Here is a 13,878-nt window from a genome sequence, read left to right on the forward strand (position 1 = left end):
GAGAGAGAGGGGATGAGACAGTGAGAGAGGGGAGTGAGAGAGAAGGGGTGAGAGAGAGAGGTTTGAGAGAGAGGTGAGAGAGATGGGAAAGAGAGAGCTAGGGGTAGGAGAGAGAGAGGGTGAGAGAGAGAGGGGTGTGTGAGAGAGAGTGGTGTCAGATTAGAGAGGGTGAGAGAGAGGGTGAGAGAGAGGGGGTGAGAGAGAGATAAGCAGTGTAAGAGAGAGAGAGAGGGGGAGAGAGAGAGTGCCTGAGAGAGAGAGGGTGAGAGAGAGAGAGAGGGGTGAGAGAGAAAGGGGGTGTGAGAGAGATCGGAGTGGAACAGAGAGCGGGTGAGAAAGAGAGAGTTAGTGAGAGAGAGAGACAGGCAGAGAAAAAGAGGGTGAGAAAGAGAAGGTGAGAGAGAGGGATAAGAGAGAGAGGGGAAAGAGAGAGAAGGGTGAGAGGGTGAGAGAGAGAGGGAGGATGAGAAAGATCTGGGTGGGGTAGAGGGCGGGTGAGAAAGAGATTGGGGGTGAGTGAGTGTGGGGGAGAGAGATGGGGTTAGGGTTAGGGTTAGAGATGGGGAGAGTGTGGGGGAGAGAGAGGGGTGAGAGAGAGAGAGGGGGAGGTGAGCGAGAGGGTGTGATGGTGTGTGAGGGACAGGGGGCTGAGAGAGATGGGGTGAGAGAGAATGAGAGTGGTGAGAGTGGGAGGGGGTAAGAGAGTGAGAGGGCTCTAAAAGAGAAGGTGTGAGAGAGTGAGAGAGAGTGAGGGGTGAGAGAGAGAGGGGAGAGAGAGAGAGAGGGGATCACACATAGAGCAGGGTGAAGGAGAGAGGTCGTGAGAGGGAGAGAGGGTTGAGAGAGAGGGGATGAGAGAGAGAGAGGTGAGAGAGAGAGAGAGCGGTGAGAGTGAGAGCATGAGAGAGAGAGGGGTGTGAGAGAGGGGTGTGAGAGAGCGGTGCGATAGAGGGGGTGAAAGTGAGGGGTGTGTGAGAGAGACGGGGTTGCGAGAGAGGTGTGTGAGAGAGAGGGGTGTGTGAGAGTGAGAGGAGTGAGGGAGAGAGGGTGAGAGTGAGAAGCGGTGTGAGAGAGCGAGGGGCTGAAAGAGAGGGCCTGAGAGAGACGGGGTGAGAGAGGGTGAGAGAGAGGGATGAGAGAGTGAGGGAGGGGTGAAAGAGAGAGTGGCTCTGAGAGAGATCGGGTGAGAGAGGGTATTAGAGAGAAGGGGTGAGAGAGAGAGGTTGAGAGACAAGGGTGTGTGAGAGAGAGAGTCGGGTAAGAGAGAGAAGCGTGAGGGTGGGAGAGGGGTGAGAGAGATCGGGGGTGGAAGAGAGAGCGGGTGAGAAAGAGCCAGGGGGTGAGAGAGAGAGGGGTGACAGAGAGAGAGAGGGGTGAGTTAGAGAGCCAGTTTTAGAGAGATCGGGGTGGAAGAGAGAGCGCGTGTGAAAGAGACAGGGGGTGAGAGAGAGGGTGAAAGAGAGGGGGTGAGAGAGAAGGGTGAGAGAGAGGGGGTGAGACAGAGGGGGTGAGGGAGAGAGTAGGTGTGAGAGAGATCAGGGTCGAAGAGAGAGCTGGTGAGAAAGAGACAGGGGGTGACAGAGAGACAGGCTGAGAGAGAGAGGGGGTGAGAGAGAGACGGGCAAGAGAGAGAGGGGTGAGAGACAGAGAGGGTTGAGAGACAGAGGGGGTGAGGGAGAGAGGGGATGTGAGAGAGATCGGTGTGGAAGAAAGAGCAGGTGTGAAAGAGAGAAGGGGTGCGAGCGGGACAGGCTGAGAGAGAGAGAGAGAGAGAGAGACAGGGTGGGGGGTGAGAGAGGGGGGTGAGAGAGAGGGGTTGGGAGAGAGGGGTAAGAGAGAGAGGGGTGAGGGAAAGAAGGGGTGTGAGAGAGATTGGGGTGGAAGAGAGAGCAGGTGAGAAAGAGATGTGGGTCAGAGAGACAGACCGAGTTAGAGAGACAGGGGTGAGAGAGAGGGGTTGAGATAGAGTGAGGGGAAAGAGAGAAGAGGGGTGAGAGAGAGAGAGAGAGGGTGTGAGAGAGAAGGTGAGAGGGAGAGGTGTGTGAGAGAGGGGAAAGTGAGAGAGAGGATGAGGGAGAGAGGCGTGATAGAGAAGGTGTGTGAGAGACATCAGGGTGGGAGAGACTGGAGAGAGAGAGGGGGGCTGAGAGAGAGAGGGGCTGAGAGAGAGGGGTTGAAAGAGAAGGGGTGAGAGAGAAGGGGTGAGAGAAAAGGGGTGAGAGAGAGGGAGAGAGAGAGGGAGAGAGAGAGGGTGAGAGAGTGAGAGAGGGGTAAGAGAGAAGGCTGAGAGAGAGAGGGTGAGAGAGAGAAGCGGTGTGAGAGAGCGAGGCGCTGAAAGAGAGGGCCTGAGAGAGACGGGGTGAGAGAGGGTGAGAGAGAGAGGTGAGAGAGAGAGAAAGGGGTAGGAGAGAGAGAGGGCGAGAGAGAGGGGGATTTGAGAGAGAGGGGTGTCAGAATAGAGAGAGTGAGAGTGAGGGTGAGAGAGAGGCGTGAGAGTGAGAGAGGAGTGAGAGAGAGAGAAGCGGTTTCAGAGAGAGAGCGGGGTGAGAGAGAGAGAGAGGGCCTGAGAGAGAGAGGGTGAGAGAGAGAGGTGTGAGAGAGAGGGATGAAGAGAGAGGGATGAGAGAGTGAGCGAGGGGTGAGAGAAAGAGGGGCTGTGAGAGATCAGGGTGGGAGAGACTGGGGAGAGAGAGGGGATGAGAGGGGGGGCTACGAAAGAGAGGGTGAGAGAAAAGGGGTGAGAGAGAGAGGTTGAGAGAGATAGGTGTGTGTGTGTGTGTGAGAGAGAGAGAGACGGGTAAGAGAGAGAAGGGTGAGGGGAGAGAGAGCAGGTGAGAAAGAGACGGGGTGAAAGAGAGACAGTCTGAGAGAGAGGGGGTGAGAGAGAGGGGGTGAGAGAGAGGGGTAAGAGAGAGAGTGAGAGAGAGAGGTGTGAGAGGGAACGTGTGCGAGAGAGATCAGGGTGGGAGAGACTGAGGAGAGAGCGAGAGGGGGGCTGAGAGAAAGAGAGGGCTGAGAGAGAGGGGTGAGAGAGAGGGGTGTGTGTGAGAGAGAGAGGGTTGAGAGAGCGAGGTTTTGTGAGAGAGAGATCGGAGTGGAAGAGAGAGCGGGTGAGAAATAGAGAGGGGGTGAGAGAGAGACAGGCTGAGAAAAAGAGGGTGAGTGAGAGAAGGTGAGAGAGAGGCGTGAGTGAGAGGGGGTGAGAGAGTGAGAAGGGTGTGAGAGAGAGGTATGTGAGGGAGAGAGGGGTAAGAGAGAAAGGGGTGAGAGAGAGGGTGAGCGAGAGAGAAAAGTGTGTGTGAGAGAGAGGGGTGAGAGATAGGGTGAGGGAGAGAGAGGTATGTGAGAGAAAGGGGTAAGAGAGAGAGGGGTGAGAGAGAGAGGGTGAGAGAGAGAGGTGTGTGAGAGAGAGGGGAGTGTGGGAGAGACGGGGGCTGAAAGAGAGGGCCAGAGAGAGAGGGTGAGAGAGAAGGGGTGAGAGAAAGAGGGTGAGAGAGAGAGGTGAGGGACAGAGAGAGGGGTAAGAGAGAGGGGTAGGAGAGAGAGAGAGAGAGAGAGAGAGAGATAAGGGTGTGAGAGAGAGAGGGGTAATGAGAGAGAGGGTTGAGAGAGAAAGGGTGAGAGAAAGAGGGGGTGAGAGAGAGAGGGAGTGTGAGAGAGATTGGGGTGGAAGAGAGAGCGGGTGAGAAAGAGAGAGGGGTGAGAGAGAGAGGGGGTGACAGAGAGAGAGGGGTGAGAGAGAGAGGGGTGAGAGAGTAAGAGGGGCTGAAAGAGTGGGGTAAGAGAGAGGGGTGAGAGAGAAGGTGTGAGAGAGTGGTGTGTAAGAGAGATAGGGGTAAGAGAGCGAGGGGTGAGAGAGAGGTGCTTGAGAAGGGTGTGAGAGAGGGGTGTGAGAGAGAGGATTGAGAGAGAGAGAGGGTGAGAGAGAGAGAAAGGTGTGTGAGAGAGACAGGGGGTTGAGAGAGAGGTGTGTGAGAGAGAGGGTGTGTGAGAGAGCAAGGGGCTGAAAGAGAGGGCCTGAGAGAGAGGATGAGAGAGGGGGTGAGAGAGAGTGGGATGAGAGACAGAGAAAGAGATGAGAGTGAGAGATGGGTGTGTGAGAGAGAAGCGGTGTGTGAAAGAGAGGGGAAAGAGAGAGAGGGGGGTGAGAGAGAAAATGCATGAGACAGAGAGGGTGCGAGAGAGGGGGTGGGAGAGAGGTGTGTGAGAGAGAACGGGATGATAGAGAAAGGGATGAGAGAGAGGAGCTGAGAGAGCGGGACTGCGAAAGAGAGGGTGAGAGAGAAGGGGTGAGAGAGATAGGTGTGTGAGAGAGAGAGCGAGAGGGTGAGAGAGAGAGAGAGGGTGAGGGAGAGAGGGGTGGAAGAGAGAGAGGGCCTGAGAGAGAGAGGGCCTGAGAGAGAGGGGGTGAGGGAGAGAGTGTGGTGGGAGAGAGAGCAGGTGAGAAGGAGACAGGGGATGGCAGAGAGACAGGCTGAGAGAGTGAAGGGGTGAGAGAGAGAGGGTGAGAGAAATTGTGTGAGAGAGAGAACAGGGTGGGAAAGACTGGAGTGACTGGGGGGGCTGAGAGAGAGAAGGGCTGAGAGAGAGGGGTTGAGAGAGGGTTTGAGAGAGAAGGGGTGAGAGAGAGTGGGTGAGAGAGAGAGAGAGGTGTGAGAGAGAGTGTTGAGAGAGCGAGGGGGTGTGAGAGAGAGATCGGAGTGGAAGAGAGAGCGGGTGAGAAATAGAGAGGGGGTGAGTGAGAGACAGGCTGTGAAAGAGAGGGTGAGTGTGAGAAGGTGAGAGAGAGGCGTGAGTGAGGCGGTGTGAGAGAGAGAAGGGTGTGAGAGAGAGAGAGGTAAGAGAGAGGGGTGAGAGAGAGAGGGTGAGAGAGAGAGAAAGGTGTGTGTGAGAGAGGGGGGTGAGAGACAGGGTGAGAGAGAGAGAGGTGTGTGAGAGAGAGTGGTAAGAGAGAGGGGTGAGAGAGAGACAGTGGGTTGAGAGAGAGGTGTGTGAGAGAGAGGGGTGTGAGAGAGAGGGGGGCTGAAAGAGAGGGCCAGAGAGAGGGTGAGAGAGAAGAGGTGAGAGAGAGAGGGTGAGAGAGAGAGGTGAGAGACAGAGAGAGGGGTAGGAGAGAGAGAGGGTGAGAGAGAGATAAGGGTGAGAGAGAGAGAGGTTATGAGAGAAAGGGTTGAGAGAGAAAGGGTGAGAGAAAGAGGGGGGTGAGAGAGTGAGGGATTGTGAGAGAGATTGGGGTGAAAGAGAGAGCGGGTGAGAAAGAGAGAGTGGGTGAGAGAGAGAGACAGGCAGAGAAAGAGAGGGTGAGAGAGAAGGTGAGAGAGAGTCATGAGAGAGAGGGGGTGAGAGAGAGGGGAAAGAGAGAGAAGGGTGAGAGGATGAGAGAGAGAGAGGGAGGATGAGAAAGATCGGGGTGAGAAAGAGAATGGGGGCGAGTGAGAGTGGGGGAGAAAAAGTAGGGAGAGTGTGGGGAGAGAGGGTGTGAGAGAGGAGGTGAGAGAGAGGGTAAGAGAGATAGGGGGTGAGAGTGAAGTGGTGTCAGAGAGAGGGGGTGAGAGAGAGGGTGTGAGGGTGAATGAGGGACAGGGGACTGAGAGAGAGAAGGGTGAGAGAGAATGAGAGTGGTGAGAGTGGGGGGGATAAGAGAGTGAGAGGGCTAAGAAAGAGAGGGTGTGAGAGAGTGAGAGAGAGTGAGGGGGTGTGAGAGAGGGGAGAGAGAGGGGATCACAGATAGAGCGGGGTGAAGGAGGGAGGGGGAAGAGAGAGAGGGGTTAGAGAGAGAGGGGTGAGAGAGCGGGCGTGAGAGAGCGAGAGGGGTTAGAGAGAGAGGGGTGAGAGAGAGAGAGAGGGATGTGAGAGTGAGGGGGTGAGAGAGAGAGAGGGATGTGAGAGTGAGGGGGTGAGAGAGAGGATGTGTGAGAAAGAGGGATGAAAGAGAGGGGGGTGTGACAGAAAGGGGATGAGAGAGAGGGGGTGAAAGAGGGGCAGTGAGAGACGGCGTGAGAGAGAGGGGTTAGAGAGAGGGGGTGAGAGAGACAGAGAGGGCCTGAGGGTGAGAAAGTGAGAGGGCTGGAAGAGAGGGCCTGAGAGAGGGGGGATGAGAGATGCAGTGAGAGAGAAGGGGTGAGAGAGAGCGGTATGAGATAGAGAATGTGTGAGAGAGGGGGGTGAGAGAGAGAGAGAGCTGTGTGTGAGAGAGAGAGGGGTAAGAGAGAGACGGGTGTGAGAGAGACAGAGGGTTGAGAGAGAGGTCTGTGGGGGGGATGTGAGAGAGAGAGGGGCTGAAAGAGAGAGAGTTGGGTAAGAGAGAGAGGGGTGAGAAAGTGGGGGTGAGAGGGAGAGGTAAGAGAGAGAGAGAGGTGAAATAGAGAGAGGGGTGAGAGAGAGAGGCGTGAGAGAGATGGTGTGTGAGAGAGATCAGGGTGGGAGAGACTGGGGAGAGAGAGGAGCCTGAGAGAGAGTGGTGTGAGAGAGATGGGGTAATAGAGAGTGGGGTGTGTGAGAGAGAGAGGGGTGAGAGAGAGGGGGTGCGAGAGAGACAGGCAGAGAAAGAGAGGGTGTGAGAGAGAAGGTGAGAGAGAGGCATGAGAGAGAGGGGGTAAGAGAGTGAGAGGACTAAGAAAGAGAGGGTGTGAGAGAAAGGAGAGAGAGAGGGGATGACAGAGAGAGCAGGGTGAGGGAGAGAGGGGGTGAGAGATAGAAGGGTGAGGGAGAGAAGGGGGTGAGAGATAGAAGGGTGAGGGAGAGAGGGGGGTGAGAGAGAGGGCGTGAGAGAGAGAGGGGGTGAGGGAGAGGCATGAGAGAGAGGGGGTAAGAGAGTGAGAGGGCTAAGAAAGAGAGGGTGTGAGAGAGAGGAGTGTGAGGGGATGACAGATAGAGCAGGGTGAGGGAGAGAGGGGGTGAGAGAGAGAGAGAGCTGTGTGTGAGAGAGAGAGGGGTAAGAGAGAGACGGGTGTGAGAGAGACAGAGGGTTGAGAGAGAGGTCTGTGGGGGGGATGTGAGAGAGAGAGGGGCTGAAAGAGAGAGAGTTGGGTAAGAGAGAGAGGGGTGAGAAAGTGGGGGTGAGAGGGAGAGGTAAGAGAGAGAGAGAGGTGAAATAGAGAGAGGGGTGAGAGAGAGAGGCGTGAGAGAGATGGTGTGTGAGAGAGATCAGGGTGGGAGAGACTGGGGAGAGAGAGGAGCCTGAGAGAGAGTGGTGTGAGAGAGATGGGGTAATAGAGAGTGGGGTGTGTGTGAGAGAGAGAGGGGTGAGAGAGAGGGGGTGCGAGAGAGACAGGCAGAGAAAGAGAGGGTGTGAGAGAGAAGGTGAGAGAGAGGCATGAGAGAGAGGGGGTAAGAGAGTGAGAGGACTAAGAAAGAGAGGGTGTGAGAGAAAGGAGAGAGAGAGGGGATGACAGAGAGAGCAGGGTGAGGGAGAGAGGGGGTGAGAGATAGAAGGGTGAGGGAGAGAAGGGGGTGAGAGATAGAAGGGTGAGGGAGAGAGGGGGGTGAGAGAGAGGGCGTGAGAGAGAGAGGGGGTGAGCGAGAGGCATGAGAGAGAGGGGGTAAGAGAGTGAGAGGGCTAAGAAAGAGAGGGTGTGAGAGAGAGGAGTGTGAGGGGATGACAGATAGAGCAGGGTGAGGGAGAGAGGGGGTGAGAGAGAGAAGGGTGAGGGAGAGAGGGGATGAGAGAGAGGGCGTGTGAGAGAGAGGGGGTGAGAGAGAGGGCGTGAAGGAGAGAGGGTGAGAGAGAGGGTTGTGTGAGTGAGGGGTGAGAGAGAAGGGGTGTGAGAAAGAGAGGGGAAAGAGAGGGGTGTGTGACAGAGAGGGGGTGAGAGGTAGGGGTGAGAGAGAGCGCGGTGAGAGAGGGGATGAGAGAGAGAGGGATGAGAGAGAGATGTGAGAGAGAGGGGTGAGAAAGAGAGCGGGGTGAGAGAGAGGGGGTGTGTGAGAGAGAGGGGGTGTAAGATAAAGAGGGGGTGTAAGAGAGGGGGGTGAGTGAGAGAGGGTGAGAGAGAGAGGTGTGAGAGAGAGGGAGTGAGAGAGAGAGGTATGAGAGAGAAAGCGCCTTAGAGAGTGGTTGAGAGAGAATGGGTGAGAGAGAGAGAGGGTGAGAGAGAGGGGTGAGAGAGAAGGGGTGAGGGAGATGTGGGGTGAGATAGAGCGTGCAAGAGAGAGGTGTGTAAGAGAGATAGGGGTAAGAGAGAGAGGGGTGAGAGAGAAAGGGTGAGAGAGAGGGTGAGAGAGGTGAGAGAGAAGGGTGTGAGAGAGAGGGGTGTGAGAGAGAGGATTGAGAGAGAGAAGGTGAGAGAGAGAGAAGATTGTGAGAGAGTCAGGGGGTTGAGAGAGAGGAGTGTGAGAGAGCAAGGGGCTGAAAGAGAGGGCCTGAGAGAGTGCTGAGAGAGGGGGTGAGAGAGAGAGGGTTAGAGAGTGGGATGAGAGACAGAGAAAGGTTGAGAGTGAGAGACGGGTGAGAGAGAGAGAGAAGCGGTGTGTGAAAGAGAGGGGTAAGAGAGAGAGGGGGGGTGAGAGAGAGAATGCATGAGAGAGAGAGGGTGCGAGAGAGGGGGTGAGAGAGAGGTGTGAGAGAGAGAGCTGGATGATAGAGAAAGGGATGATTGAGAGAGGAGCGGAGAGAGAGGGACTGCGAAAGAGAGGGTGAGAGAAGGGGTGAGAGAGAGAGAGGTGTGTGAGAGAGAGAGACGGGTAAGAGCGAGAGGGTGAGAGAGAGAGGGGTGAAAGAGAGAGCGGTGAGAGAGAGGGGTGAGAGAGAGAGAGGGTGAGGGAGAGAGCGACTGAGAGAGAGGGGGTGAGGGAGAGAGTGTGGTGGGAGAGAGAGCAGGTGAAAAGGAGACAGGGGGTGGCAGAGAGACAGGCTGAGAGAGTGAAGGGGTGAGAGAGAGCGGGTGAGAGAGCGTGTATGTGAGAGAGATCAGGGTGGGAAAGACTGGAGTGACTGGGGGGCTGAGAGAGAGAGAGGGGTGAGAGAGAGGGGTAAGGGAGAGGGGTAAGAGAGAGAGAGGGGTGAGAGAGAGAGAGGGATCAGAGACAGACGGATGGGAGAGAGCGAGGGGTGAGAGAGGGGCTGTGTGAGAGATCAGGGTGGGAGAGACTAGGGTGAGAGAAGGGATGAGAGAGAGAGAGGGGCTACGAAAGAGAGGGTGAGAGAGAAGGGGTGAGAGAGAGACGTTGAGAGAGAAAGGTGTGACAGAGAGAGACAGGTAAGAGAGAGAAGGGTGAGAGAGATGGATGAGAGAGTGTGTGAGAGAGTAGGGGTGAGAGAGAGGGTGAGAGAGAGGTGTGTGTGAGAGGGGGTAAGTGAGAGAGGGTTGAAAGAGAGATTATGAGAGAGTGGGGTTGAGAGAGAGGGGTAAGGGAGAGGGGTAAGAGAGCGACGGGTAAGAGAGAGAGAGAGCGGTGAAAGATAGAGAGGGGGTGAGAGAGAGAGGGATGAGAGAGAGCGAGGGGTGAGACAGAGAGGGGCTGTGAGAGAAATCAGTGTGGGAGAGACTGGGGAGAGAGAGAGGGGCTGCGAAAGAGAAAGGCTGCAAAAGAAGAGGGTGAGAGAGAAGGCGTGAGAGAGAAGCTGAGAGAGAGGGGTGACAGATAGAGGGGTGAAAGAGCGAGAGAGGTGACGGAGCAAGGGGGTGTGATAGAGACAAGGGATGAGAGAGAGAGACAGGCTGACAGAGAGAGGGTGAGAGAAAGAAGGGTGTGAGAGAGAGAGGTTGAGAGAGAGGTGTGTGAGAGGGGGTGATAGAGAGAGGGGCTGAAAGAGACGGCCTGAGAGAGAAGGGGTGAGAGAGGGTGCGATAGAGATGGGATGAGAGAGAGAGGGTGAGAGAGAGAGAGAGGGTGAGAGAGAGAGGTGAGGGAGAGAGGGGGTGTGAAAGAGATCGGGGTGGAAGAGAGAGCAGGCGTGAAAGAGTGCAGGGGGTGAAAGAGAGACAGGCTGAGAGAGAGAGAGAGAGGGTGAAAGAGAGGGGGCGAGAGAGAGGTGTTGAGAGAGAGAGGGGTGAGAGAGAGCAGGGTGAGGGAGGGAGAGGGTGTGAGAGAGATCGGGGTGGAAGAGAGAGCAGGTGTGAAAGAGTCGGGGGTGAGAGCGAGCCAGGCTGAGAGAGAGTGGTGAGAGAGAGAGGGGTAAGAGAGAGACGGTGAGAGAGAAAGGGTGAGAGAGAGAGGGTTGAGAGAGAGAGAGGTGAGGGAGAGAGGGGGTGTGAGAGACATCGGGGTGGAAGACAGAGCAGGTATGAAAGAGGCAGGGGGTGAAAGAGAGACAGGCTGAGAGAGAGAGGGTGAAAGTGGGGGTGAGAGAGAGGGGATGAGAGAGAGGGGTGAGAGAGAGGGAGTGTGAGAGAGGGGGTGTGAGAGAGAGGGTGTGAGAGAGGGGTAAGAGAGAGAGAGAGGTGTGAGAGAGAAGGCGTGTGAGAGAGATCGGGGTGGAAGAGAGCGGGTGAGAAAGAGACAGAGGATGACAGAGAGACAGGCTGAGAGAGAGAGAGAGAGAGAGAGAGAGAGTGAAAAAGAGGGGTAAGAGAGGGGGGATGAGAGAGAGATTTAAGAGAGAGAGAGGGGTGAAAGAGAGAGGGTGTGAGAGAGAGGGCCTGCGAGAGATGGGGTGAGAGAGAGGGGCTGAGAGAGAAAAGGTGAGAGAGAGGGGTGAGTGTGAGAGAGGTGTGAGAGAGAGTGGGGTAAGGGAGAGAGAGGTGAAAGAGAGAGTGGGGTGAGAGAGATCAGGTTGGGAGAGACTGGGGAGAGTGAGAGAGGGGGCTGAGAGAGAGAGGGCTGAGAGAAAGTGGGTGAGAGAGGGGATGAGAGAGAAGGGGTGAGAGAGAGAGGGTGAGAGAGAGTGGTGTGAGAGAAAGACAGGTAAGAGAGAGAGGGGTAAGAGTGGGAGAGGGGTGAGAGAGGGTGTGTCAGAGAGATCAGGATGGGAGAGACTGGGGAAAGAGAGGGGGCTGAGAGAGAGAGGGCTGAGAGAGAAGGGGTGAGAGAGGGGTGTGAGAAAAGGCGTGAGAGAGAGAGGTGTGAGAGAGAGGGGTGAGGGAGGGGAAGGGGTGAGAGAGAGAGATGTGAGAGAGATTGAAGTGGAAGGGCGAGCGGGTGAGAAAGAGAGAGGGGTGAGAGAGACAGGCTGAGAGAGAGAAGGTGTGAGAGAGGCGTGAGAGAGTGAGAGGGGGGTAAGAGAGAATGAGTGGAAAGAGAGTGAGGGGTGAGAGGGTGATAGCGAGAGGGGGGATTAGAGAGATCGGGGTGGGAGAGAGAGCGGGTGAGAAAGAAGAGAGGGGGTGAGAGAGAGTGGGGGAGTGAGAGTGGGTGAAATAGTGGGGCAGAGAGTGGCGAGAGGGGGAAAGAAGGGGGTGAGAGAGGGGTGAGAGATAGGGGGAGAGGGCGGAGATAGAGGGGGCGATAAAGGGGTGAGAGAGGCCAGAGAGAGTGGGGAGAGAGGGGTGGGGAAGGGGATGAGAGAGGGGGAGAGAGGGGTGTGAGCGAGGTATGAGAGAGAGAGGGAGAGAGAGGGGGGAGAGAGGGTGACAGAGGGGGAGAGAAAGGGGGTGAGAGAGAGGCGGGAGAGAGAGGGGGTGAGATAAAGGGGAGGGAAGGGGGATGGAGAGGGATAGGGGAGAGAGAGGGAGAGAGAGCAAGGGGGAGAGAGAGGGGAGGGGTGTTGAGAGCGAGGGGGTAAGAGAAAGGTGGTGAGAGAAGGGAGAGAGAGAGGAGGGAGAGAGAGGAGGGAGAGAAAGGGGAGAGGGTGAGAGGGGGAATGAGAGCGAGGGGGCGAGAGAAAGGGGGTGAGAGAGGGGGAGAGAAGGGGGGAGGGGAGAGAGGGGGTGGGGGAGAGAAAGGGAGAGGGGGTGAGTGAGAGAGGTGGAGTGAGAGAGGGGGAAGAGAGCACAAGAGGGGCCGAGAGAGAGGGGAAGAGAGTGAGACGTGGGGAGAGAGAGAGGGTGAGAGAGAGATGGGTTGAGAATGAGAGGGGGTGAGAGAGAGGGGTGAGAAAGAGGGGCGAGCGAGCGAGAGAGGGGGCGAGCGAGAGGGGGGCAAAGGGGGGCAAGAGAGAGAGAGAGAGAGGTGCAAATGAGCGGGAGGGAGGGGACAGAAATGAGGCAGAGAGTCTGAGAGCGAGAGAGCGCAAGAGAAGGGGACGAGAGAGATAGAGAGAGTGAGAGAGAGAGAAAGATAGATAGCGAGGAGGCAGAGCATGATAGGGAGAGATAGAGGGCGATCCAGTGACAGAGGGATGAGAGAGAGAGGGACGCGAAGGAGAGAGAAGTCGGGTGAGAGCGACCGTTTGGGTGGAGAGTGAGTGACGGGGTGAGAGAGAAGGAGAGGGTGAGAAAGAGAGAATGAGAGTGAGGGTGTGAGAGAGACGGAGAGAGAGAGAGAGTCAGAGAGAGACGTCTCAGTGAGGACCAGTACAGAAGAGGTGAGAGCAGGTCGCTCACAAGATGATGTGAATGAAGCCGAGAATGTTGCTGTACCTTGCCCAGCTCTGTGTCTATGTCCTGTCTTCCAGGTCTGAATACACAAGGTCACTAACCCCTCCCTCTGCTGTTTACTGTAAGTGATCTTACCGGCTGCAGGATTTACTGAAGGCTCCAGACCTCCCTCTCCATCTCTCTCTGACTGACCAACCGTCTTTGATGTGGTTATGGATGAGAAACGAGTTAGGAATTCGGCTGAGACAGGAACATCCTGATGACCTACAGGAGACAGAGAAACAGACAGAATGGGAAATTAGACTGATGCAGCGAGGCTTACACATGGAGAATGGCACTGAGTCCCACAGAGATCTGGAAAATCCCAGTCTCCATACCTGGCCTGTGCTGCTGTGTCTCTGGAATGGGGCATTCTGTTGACTCAGGATCTGGAGTAGCTGGAAGTGTGAGAGACGCTGACAGAGGCAGCAATTAGACCCACACAGTGAGGGATACCACATGGAGAGATACTGAGTGATATCACCAGAGTGGAGGAAGGTATCAGGATCACACAATGGACATGATGAAAGGGTTGGGATTCATGGTGCATGGGGATCAGTACTCAGTGTCAGGTGAGCTACGAGTGGGACATGTGATGGACTCGTGCTATTCTCACCCGACTGTTCAATCAAGTATTAATGCCGGTGTCCAGTATAACCCATCTAACTGCTTAATATCCTTTTAGGAAGGAAATCTATTATACACAGCGGGTGTGGCCTACACATGATCCATACCCAGAGCGATGGGGTTGACTCTAAACTGCTCTCTGTAATGATCCAGCAAGGCACTCAGCTCAAGGGCAGCTCGGGGTGGGCATGCGATGCTGGCCAGCCAGAGACAGTAACATCACATGAGTGAATTAAACACAACACTGCTGGGAGCAGTGTCCTGGCCAATCATGTCGGTAAGGTTATGGGCAGGACTTTAAACTGACAGAGAGGATGCAGGGCCAGGGTTCAGGTGAAAGGAGCTTTGCAAATCCAAAGAGAAATGGCAATGAAGGTGAAGACAAGCAGAAAGGTACAGGAAGAGACAGAGTTTACCTGAAACTGTACATCAGTGAATTGGACTGTGACAAGAAATTGTGGAAAGAGGATGTTCTTTTTTTGGACTGGGTAAAGTCTCTGCAATAATGTGGATGGACTGTGGCACAGAGATAAATGAGATTTAGTGGTGACAGGGTGAACAAAAGGTGGAACATGAATATTTTATTGGACACCTCCTTGAGAGGTCTCAGCGAGTGCAGGATGGGTAACCCTGACAGTAATGGGTAACAAAGGCATTACACAGAAAGCATTTGGCCTCAGATGATGAAGCTGAATCAGTCTGAATGCAGATTCTGGGTAACAAGTGTCAAAAACACAAGCAGGAGAACAGTTTAGAGGCTGCCTAACAGCATTTCATTGCTCAACCCTGTTACACA

This window comes from Chiloscyllium punctatum, chromosome 29 (assembly GCF_047496795.1).
Source record: "Chiloscyllium punctatum isolate Juve2018m chromosome 29, sChiPun1.3, whole genome shotgun sequence".
In the NCBI taxonomy this organism is placed as follows: domain Eukaryota; kingdom Metazoa; phylum Chordata; class Chondrichthyes; order Orectolobiformes; family Hemiscylliidae; genus Chiloscyllium; species Chiloscyllium punctatum.